The sequence below is a fragment of the Spermophilus citellus genome, assembly GCF_964194105.1.
Source record: "Spermophilus citellus genome assembly, chromosome: 5".
In the NCBI taxonomy this organism is placed as follows: Eukaryota; Metazoa; Chordata; class Mammalia; order Rodentia; family Sciuridae; genus Spermophilus; species Spermophilus citellus.
In genome coordinates, this window is record NC_138186.1 from 68,982,219 (window position 1) to 68,993,553 (window position 11,335).

Consider the following 11,335-nt stretch of genomic DNA (forward strand, 5'->3'; position numbering starts at 1 on the left):
CACACTTACAGTTAAAGAAGCAGAGGCAAAGAGGTTGCTAATAAGTAGCAGGGCTGAGATTCAAATGCAGGCAGACTGTCTTGTGTTCTTATCTACCAGTCTAAACTGACTGACTTCAAGAGAGGGAGACGTTTCTGAAAGCTAGGATCAAGAATGAGGGGCATGTGAGTTTAGAGATAGAAATTCCTACAGATGGAGAGGAGAAAAGGATTCTTGAACTTGGAATAGCTAAAGCAAAATACAAATTACTCATTGTCTGAGGCCTTTGGCAGCAAGTTGGGAGCCTGGGGCATGAGGATGAAAGGTGTGCAATCAGGTACTGCTTTCTTCTTTTAAATTTTAGAGATCTGACTTTTCTCCTAGGTGAATATTGGAAAGAATGAGATTTACTGTTAAGCATTTGTAATTAGAATATATTTATCTTTATCTGTTCTGGGTGGCTATTAGAATATTTGTTATAAAGCACCACTGACGTTCCTACCTGGTGCTCTGAGTACTATGCATATAAAGGAATGTTCTGAGGCAGAACTGGAGTTCAAATCCTGGTTCAGCCCTGTTTCCTTGGGCTTCTTTATCTTCCTCATTCTTCTGCAAATCTGAGTTAATAAACCATGCCCCTGCTTATCCTTCAAAGACATTGGAAAACCAAAAAGAGAACAGATGCAAAGCTTGAAAAGAAATGTTCTATGGAATTCTAAAGAGTCTTATTGATTGATTGATTGATTTTTGGTACCAGAGATTGAACCCAGGGCACTTAACTACTAAGGCACGTTCCCAGCCATTTTTATTATTATTTTTTAATTTAATTTAATTTATTTATTTTTATTTTGAGACGGAGTCTCATAGGTTGATTAGGGCCTCACTAACTTGCTAAGATTGGCTTTGAACTTGCAATCCTCCCACCTCAGCCTCCTGAGCCATTGAGATGATGGTATGTGCCACCATGCATGGCAGGAATCATATATATTTTTATTACTCTGGTAAATCTGCTCTTTTAATGCATAGTAGTAATTAATATCGGCCACAGGCAACTCAGTATAGAAATGTCATGATCTAGACAGTATATAGAGCACCATGATGTTTTCACATAACCCATCTAATTTGATATTTATAATCATTATACGACATAAACAGGGTGGTTATGATTCATGATAATTTTGATAAATGTGGAAAGCAAGGCACAAATAATTTGCTTAGCAAATGCTGGATCTGGGTATAATATTTCAGTTTTCAACTCCTCATGTAGATAGCTTTCCAAAGACCATTAAAGAGGCAATTAGCTGGCAGTCTTTGCTAAGTTTTTTGGTAAAATTTGAGAGGCAAGAGAACAGGCTTCATAATGCTTTCTGAACATAGTACACAATCCACAGTACTCCTAAATTTCCAAATCTTTTTTTTTTTTTAATTCAGCTCAAAGTTTCTGCATTTTGCTTTTACCTCTCAGATAAATTTGCCACCCCTTTCTGTAGCAATCTCAGGAGACTCTGCACATATTTTAATATATTAAATATTCTATTTTAATCACAATGCTGTATTTATATAATTTAATTCTACTGGGTTGCTGGAAGTGAAAAGACTGTATTCATAAAAATAATATTAAATTATTATTAAATTATTATATTTTAAATGTTACCTTCGGAATCATAATTCTGTCAAAACCTCAGTAACAGCAAATGTAGCATCAATTACATAACAGCAACAGCAGTCCAACTAGTCCAGCATGGCTCAGTGGTACCATTTATTTATTTGACTGGTTTTTTTTTTGGTACCAGAGATTGAACTCTGGGTACTTAACCACTGAGCCATGTTTCCAGTTCATTTTTGTATTTTATTGAGAGACAGGGTCTCAACTGAGTTGTGTGGGCCTCGCTAAATTGCTGAACTTACAATCCTTCAGCCTTTGCTTCCTGAGCCACTGGGATTACAGACATGCACCACCACGCCCAGCTCAAAGTGACTTTTTTTTTTTTTATTGGTTGTTCACAACATTACAAAGCTCTTGACATATCATACTTCATACATTAGATTGAAGTGGGTTATGAACCCCCAATTTTACCCCAAATGCAGATTGCAGAATCACGTCGGTTACACATCCACAATTTTACATAATGCCCTATTAGTAATTGTTGTATTCTGCTACCTTTCCTATCCCCTACTATTCCCCCTCCCCTCCCCTCCCTTCTTCTCTCCCTACCCCATCTACTGTAATTCATTTCTCTCCTTGTTTATTTTCCCATTCCCCTCACAACCTCTTATATGTAATTTTGTATAGCTATGAGGATCTCCCTTCATTTCCATGCAATTTTCCTCTTCTCTCCCTTTCCCTCCCATCTCATGTCACTGATTAATGTTACTCTTTTCTTCCTACTCTTCTTCCCTGCTCTGTTCATATTTGCTCTCATTATATCAAAGAAGACATTTGGTATTTGTTTTTTAGGGATTGGCTAGCTTCACTAAGCATAATCTGCTCTAGTGCTGTCCATTTCCCTGCAAATTCTATGATTTGTCATTTTTTATTGCTGCATAGTACTCCATTGTGTATAGATGCCACATTTTTTTTATCCATTCATCTATTGAGGGGCATCTGGGTTGGTTCCACAGTCTAGCAATTGTGAATTGTGCTGCTATGAACATCGATGTGGCAGTATCCCTGTAGCATGCTCTTTTAAGGTCTTCAGGGAATAGTCCGAGAAGGGCAATAGCAGGGTCAAATGGTGGTTCCATTCCCAGCATTCCCAGGAATCTCCAAACTGCTTTCCAAATTGGCCGCACCAATTTGCAGTCCCACCAGCAATGTACAAGTGTACCCTTTTCTCCACATCCTCACCAGCACTTGTTGTTGTTTGACTTCATAGTGGCTGCCAATCTTACTGGAGTGAAATGGTATCTTAGGGTGGTTTTGATTTGCATTTCTCTGACTGCTAATGAGCATTTTTTCATGTACTTGTTGATTGATTGTATATCCTCCTCTGAGAAGTGTCTGTTCAGGTCCTTGGCCCATTTGTTGATTGGGTTATTTGTTATCTTATTGTCTAATTTTTTGAGTTCTTTATATACTCTGGATATTAGGGCTCTATCTGAAGTGTGAGGAGTAAACATTTGTTCCCAGGATGTAGGCTCCCTATTTACCTCTCTTATTGTTTCTCTTGCTGAGAAAAAAACTTTTTAGTTTAAGTAAGTCCCATTTGTTGATTCTTGTTGTTAACTCTTGTGCTATGGGTGTCCTATTAAGGAATTTGGAGCCTGACCCCACAATCTGTAGATCGGAGCCAACTTTTTCTTCTATCAGACGCAGAGTCTCTGGTTTGATATCAAGCTCCTTGATCCATTTTGAGTTAACTTTTGTGCATGGCGAGAGAAAGGGATTCAGTTTCATTTTGTTGCATATGGATTTCCAGTTTTCCCAACACAATTTGTTGAAGATGCTATCCTTCCTCCATTGCATGCTTTTAGCCCCTTTATCAAATATAAGATAGTTGTAACTTTGTGGATTGGTTACTGTGTCCTCTATTCTGTACCATTGGTCCACCCGCCTGTTTTGGTACCAGTACCATGCTGTTTTTGTCACTATTGCTCTGTAATATAGTTTGAAATCTGGTATCGCTATACCACCAGATTCACACTTCCTGTTTAGAATTGCTTTTGCTATTCTGGGTCTTTTTTTTTTTCCATATGAATTTCATGATTGCTTTATCAATTTCTACAAGAAATGCCGTTGGGATTTTGATTGGCATTGCATTAAACCTATAGAGAACTTTGGGTAATATCGCCATTTTGATGATGTTAGTTCTGCCTATCCATGAACAGGGTATATTTTTCCATCTTCTAAGCTCTTCATCTACTTCTCTCTTTAGGGTTCTGTAGTTTTCCTTATATAAATCTTTCACCTCTTTTGTTAGGTTGATTCCCAAGTATTTTATTTTTTTTTTGAGGATATTGTGAATGGAGTGTTTTTCCTCATTTCCGTTTCAGAAGTTTTGTCACTGATATACAGAAATGCCTTTGATTTATGCGTGTTGATTTTATATCCTGCCACTTTGCTGAATTCATTTATTAGTTCTAGTAGTTTCTTTGTAGACCCTTTTGGGTCTTCTAGGTATAGGATCATGTCATCTGCAAATAGTGATAATTTAAGTTCTTCTTTTCCAATTTTTATGCCTTTAATTTCTTTCGTCTGTCTAATTGCTCTGGCCAGTGTTTCGAGAACTATATTGAATAGAAGTGGAGATAGAGGGCATCCCTGTCTTGTTCCGGATTTTAGAGGGAATGCCTTCAACTTTTGTCCATTCAGAATGATGCTAGCCTGAGGCTTAGCATAGATAGCTTTTACAATGTCAAGGTAAGTTCCTGTTATCCCTAGTTTTTCTAATGTTTTGAACATAAAGGGATGCTGTACTTTGTCAAATGCTTTCTCTGCATCTATCGAGATGATCATATGGTTCTTATCTTTAAGCCTATTGATGTGGTGAATAACATTTATTGATTTCCGTATGTTGAACCATCCTTGCATCCCAGGGATGAATCCTACTTGATCATGGTGCACAATTTTTTTGATGTATTTTTGTATTCTATTCGCCAGAATTTTATTGAGGATTTTTGCATCTAGGTTCATTAGAGATATTGGTCTGTAGTTTTCTTTCTTTGAGGCGTCTTTGTCTGGTTTCGGAATCAGGGTGATGTTGGCCTCATAGAATGAATTTGGAAGAGCTCCCTCTTTTTCTATTTCCTGAAATAACTTGAAAAGTATTGGTATTAATTCTTCTTTAAAGGTTTTGTAAAACTCCGCTGTATACCCATCCGGTCCTGGGCTTTTCTTGGTTGGTAGTCTTTTGATGGCTTCTTCAATTTCATCCATTGATATTGGTCTGTTCAAATTGTGTGTATCCTCCTGACTCAGTCTGGGCAAATCATATGCCTTAAGAAATTTATCGATGTCTTCACTATCTTCTATTTTGTTGGTCAAAGTGACTTTTAAGGAGAGTGCAGGCACATCTCCTGTGGCTACAGTTGTACAGGGGTTGGTTGCTTTGAAAACTGAATCAGACCTGCAGGTGATCATGGATACCCAAGTTCTACTGGTCTCTTTGAAGGTTTTTACTTGAGTACCTACAGCTTGGAGCAGCAGAAGCATATAAAATTCATCTCACACCTGGAAGTTCTTGGATTTCCTCTTCTGCTACAACTAGGCCTTAAGTTGGAGAAATGTCCCTGCTTTTAGAGGTCAGATAATTAGATTAGACCCACACTGACTAATCCAGGATAATCTCTGTTCCTCAAGATCCATAATCTGAATTATGTAAAGTCCCTCTTGCCATGTAGAATAACATATGCACAGGGTCCAGAGATTGGGGCTGTAGGTATTTGGAGAAGCATTAATTAGCCTACTGTAGAGCTACTTGGGAAAACTGGGATTTAAACTTTGCTTCAGTCAATTTTAATCTGTTGTGACCATTTTTTTCTTAGATCCTTGAGCTTCCTCTTAGTCAAAAAATCTATTAAACCCTTTCTTGAGGTTTGTATCCCTGCCTCCTCCATGGGAAGTAATTAATTCAACTTTGATAGAAGAAAATCACGCCTTACAATTCTTTCTCCTGTCTTTGGTCATCTTCCTGTGGAGCTGTAGTTCCTATTAACACTGGTGATGTATTCCTATTTTCTACTTCTAAAAGATAAACTGCTTCAATTGATTTTTCTTTCAAGTTTCATTTTATTGTCTTGATATCATGCAGTCAGGATTTGAAGTTTTAACTGAAGCTTTTCAACCTTATCTTTAAGCTGGGATTTTTCAGACTTCTTGTGCAATTTGTAGACTTTTCATGGCTCTGAAAGCTTTTCCTTTGTTTTCTCTGTTAAGCCTTTTAAGGGAAATATTTGCATTATCAGCATCAGTGAGTTTCTTCACACTGACTTTCAATTGCTAGTCCACGTGGTCTCCATTTTCTGATCTACTCTTCTTGCCTCATTCCAAATTGCCATCATCTGTGTAATCTCCTAAACATTGTGTTTGAGCTTTCAAGTCATGTTTTACTATTTTTCAGTTTCCAAATCTTTTCTTTCATCCCAGAGCTTTTTGTAAAAGTTGTGGCTACAGATGTGCAGGGTTGCTTTGAAAGTCCATTCAAACCTGCATGTGACCCTGGATCCTAAGTCCTTACAGTGTAAGCCATTTCCATCTGATGATCCAGAGGGTGGCTGAGAGCATTTTCATCCAAATGACCCATTATTTCCCTCTGAAGTTCTACATTATCCTGGATGCCTTCAAGATATACCAGATATCAGTCACTTGAAATTGAAATAATTTTTTAAAAAATGTACCCTTGAATGACAGTGTTTGTCCTTTAAGGTGAGCCATCATTATTCCATGAAATTAAAGTATACGAGTCTTTGCTTTTCTATGTTGAGAAGTTCTACTATGTCTTCAAGTGAAGAGATGTACTTGTTCAGATTTTTGTCCAGTGCTGCTAAACACAGTGCTTGTAGCTTCTGAGGACTAGGCTTCACTGGGGGTAACTTGAGAGCTTCTCAGTTTAATCAAGTCTAATCTTCTCTTTGAATTTACCATATTTTTCTATGTATGTAGGAAATCTTTTGGTTAGCTCTTTTTCCTTTCTTGTAGGATGTTGGCTCTTTAATGGAAAGACAGTAAAAGCAGTAGAAACCAGAATCTCTGGGAAACCTGTGGAATATGGGAGCTGTTTCCAGCATCCAGACATTAGCAGGGCACAGCACAGATTTTTGTGCAATTAGCAGGACCTCCATGGTTCTAAAGGGTATTGCAGCTCTGACTCTGGTTGCCAGTATTCTGTAAGCTAAACATGACTGCATCAAAGAACCCACAGAGTGTTCCATCTCTACCCCAAACATATGCCCAGCAATTAGGGCAGAACATCCAGCGGCTGGAAGAGGTACTATAACATAATGCTCTGTAACTTCACTCTGCCTGTACACAAATGGAAAGAGATATTATTTATACAGTGCTTAAAGAGAAATGGAAAAGGCTGGATGCAGCCATTGGAACCAGCCTGTGAGCTGTGGTCACACTAAGGCCCCACCTGGCCCTGTACATCAGACCTAGAAGGGATCAAAGTAGTGCTGTGCTGTAATCCATTCCCTGCATACAAGCATGTCAGGGCATATTTGTAGCACAAGTTATTGCAGAGGGTTCTCATACCTACATTCTTGGGGGAAGTTTATTCTTCTGATTTAAAGTTTCCTTCTGCAGCTTAGAATTCAAATCTGCTTACCAATGTCACAGGAGTCTCCCTCCCCTGAAGATTCCTTCTTTCTTTAATGTTTGGTACATGAAGGGAGGCAGAGGCAGAGGACTGAAATTCATCAAAAGCACTGACTTACTGAGCTAGATTTTACTTGTATGAATTCAGAAAAATCAGTGGGAATTGATAGTATCTTAACATTTTGTAGATTTTTAAAAACATTTTGCACATTTTTGTTGAAGCCAGTTTATTCCTGTTCAAGATAAAGCATTCTTAGATAGGTAGACTCTCCTCCACTGGTAACTCTTTCCATTTGTGGCCTGCCATCTTCAGCAAGTAGCTCCCAAAGTTTCCCTGGAGTCAGTCTCCATCAAGCCATCTTCAGAAATATGCCTCCTGGAGACCCTCTGAGGCTGGAGCTGGTCCTTCTTGCAAACAAATTTTCCACCTTTTATTTCTTTATACAATATCTAATCCTACTATCTCTGTCAGATTTGGGCCCAGAGATTCGTTGTCTGTCCCCCAGGACTCTGATGAGTAACTTGTTCTCATTATCTCAATCCATAAGGGAATGATAGAACCATCAATGGAGGTAGGCTTGGGGATTCTGAAAAGTGTCAAAGCTTGGGCTGCCAAGAGTCCTCTTTCCAGGAGTTCCTCTATCTGTCTTCTATTCTTGAGGCAGAAAAAGGCCATTGGGTATCTATGGATAGACTCTACCTCAGTTTCTCCATGTCACCAGGAACATGGCAGCTCATGAGAAATATTTAAAGGAACGAATAGTACATATTAATTGGTTTAGTTCTCCTATAGTAAGGTGATGGAATCAGAATGGCTCTTAATCTCAGAATGCAAGCATTTAGCAACATGATGCCATATATATTGTACATATATAGAGATACACACTAATGAAATAATGTGTGTGTATTCACATATATCCATATATGTAAGCACTTTATAGTAAGCACTGAATAAAAACTTACCAGCTAAATGCTGAAGCTAGTCCTGACATGTTTTTGAATATTTTTTTTTTAATTATTTTATTGTTGGTTGTTCAAAACATTACATAGTTCTTATTATACCATATTTCACAGATTGATTCAAGTGGGTTATGAACTCCCATTTTTACCCCGTATACAGATTGCTGTGTCACATCAGTTACATTTCCATTGATTTACAAATTGCCTTTCTAGTGACTGATGTATTCTGCTGTCTATCCCATTCTCCACTGTCCCCTCACCCCTTCCCTCCCCTCCCCTCCCCTACTCTCTCTCCATCCCCTCTACTATAAATCGTTTCTTCCACTTATATAATTTTTCTCCTACTCCTCCTTTCCTCTTATATGTAATTGTGTATAACCCTGAGGCTCACCTTCCAGTTCCATGCAATTTCCCTTAACTCTCACTTTCCCTCCCGCCTATCATCCCTGTTTAATGTTATTCTTCTTCTCCAGCTCTTCGTCTCTACCCTGTCCTTGGTTACTCCCCTTATATCAAAGAAGACATTTGACATTTGTCTTTTAAGGATTGGCTAGCTTCACTTAGCATAATCTGCTCTAATGCCATCCATTTCCCTCCAAATTCTATGATTTTGTCATTTCTTATTGCAGAGTAATACTCCATTGTGTATAAATGCCACATTTTTTTAATCCATTCATCTATTGAAGGGCTTCTAGGTTGGTTCCACAATCTTGCTATCGTGAATTGTGCTGCTATGAACATCGATATAGCAGTGTCCCTGTAGCATGCTCTTGTTAGGTCTTTAGGGAATAGACCGAGGAGGGGAATAGCTGGGTCAAATGGTGGTTCCATTCCCAACTTTCCAAGAAATCTCCATACTGCTTTCCAAATTGGCTGCACCATTTTGCTGTCCCACCAACAATGAACAAGTGTACCCATTTCCCCGCATCCTCGCCAGCACTTGTTGTTGTTGGATTTCTTAATGGCTGCCAATCTTACTGGAGTGAGATGGTATCTTAGGGTGGTTTTGATTTGCATTTCTCTGACTGCTAGAGATGGTGAGCATTTTTTCATGTACTTGTTGATTGATTGTATGTCCTCCTCTGAGAAGTGTCTGTTCAGGTCCTTGGCCCATTTGTTGATTGGGTTATTTGTTATCTTATTATCTAATTTTTTGAGTTCTTTGTATACTCTGGATATTAGGGCTCTATCTGAAGTGTGTGGGGTTTTTTGAATATTTGACAACAATAGAGAGAAAGCAAAAAATTTAAAAAATTTAATAGAGAAATAATTATAGAGATATCAATCCTGTGTGTGTGTTTTAAGAAATCCGCAGTAAAAGTTTGGTTGCATAATTCTTTCTACCCATAATTTTAAAAAATATTTTTACAAATATTGTTGAACACAATACCTTTATTTTATTTATTTATTTATTTTTATGTGGTGCTGAGGATCAAATCCAGTGCCTTGCACATTCCAAGAGGGCACTGAGCCACAACCCCAGCATCCCCATAATGTTTTTTAGCAATTTAATTTATGGATTCTAGGTAGTTTTGAAAAATCCTAGTTACATGGTTGTATACTTTATTGTGCTTACCTCTAATGATGTAATGAGTAAGGGAAAGTGCTTTGCATACAATAGATTCTTTTTTGAAAAAATCTTTATTTTTGTTTATTTATTTTTATATGGTGCTGAGGATTGAACCCAGTGCCTCACATGTGCAAGGCAAGTGCTCTGCCACTAAGCTACAACTGCAGCCCTGCATATGATAGGTTCTTAATGCATATTTGTTGATTAAATAAGTGAAAAATATTGGAATAGAAATTTGCAAGCAGCAAGTCATGATGGTTTATTATTTCATCCATCCATTCATTCATTCATTTGTTTCACAAAACAAATTGACTTCCCAGCGTACACCAGGCATTTTTTATAGACACTGAAAATATAACTGAGAATAAGATAGACATGGTTTTCTCTTACAGGGCATATTCTAAAAGGGGTGGCAAGACGAAAACAAGCCAACAAGGAAATATCTAGCGGTGTTAAACTACGATGTGATAAAGGAGGACAGTGGGAGCTGGAGCCGGGGAAAGGAGCCTCTTGACAGGATCTATAGCTATACAGAGTTACAACCATCCCCAGAAGCACAGCACTGAAGCCCAGAGAGGGCAGGAAAGGGATATCCCAAACACTAGCATCTGTCCTCTGCTGCCTCTGTATCTCCCACTCAATGAATAGGCCAAAGAGTCTGAGTCTGGATGACGCAGCCCCTGGGGTCCAAGGCACATCAGACCACAGCAGAGAAACAGTATGATGACAGACACAAGGCTGGGAAATAAAAGGAGAATGTCCTCCAAATGGAGTCAGTTAGAAACTTTTACCAATTTTAAGCTCCTTGAGGGCAGGACCTGAATTAAGTTTACCTTTTTCTCCACAGGATCTAGAGAACACAGAAATTTGAAAAAAAAAAAAAAAAAAAAAAAAAGCCTGTTAAATTTAATTGCACTTTGTAGGCCTGGTTGGCTCTACTCATCTAAATAAGAATGTGAGAGTGCTCTGGGCATTAGTCACCTCCTGGGGATTCTGGTTGTTTACTGTCCCTGAGAAACAGAAAAAAAAAAAAAATCTTGTTCAGGATGGTAAACTAGAGGCATGCTTGGTGTATGGTGGAGTGTGATGAGCATGTGCTAAACAATGAAAGAACTTTTTGCATACTTCTCTGCTACTCACATGAATAACTGTGATAGAATAAAACATTTCTCAATTTGGAACTCTGCGATATTTGTCTCGTAGCAGTAACTAGGTGCACATACTACTCTTTTAGACCCTACATATGTGTTCTTATCTTTCTAAACCATATGTATAGGGAACTTCTTCATATAGAATGAGAGAAATTAAGTCCAAGATGTAAGTCCAAGATGTATAATTCATTGTCAATCTTGTTCTGGAAGAGGTAAAGTCAAGAATTATTTAGAGAGCTTCTAGAAGTAGAGGGACCAAGGCTGGGAGAAGTGAAAAGGACAACTGTTGATATTAGATGGGTTTCCATGATGGTTTGTGAGGACAAGATTTGTACAAACACCTGAAGGTTTACTGAACAAATTTAATGCATGCTCTAGACCTATAAGGGCACTGAGTTGAGAAATCTTGCTTCAAGAATT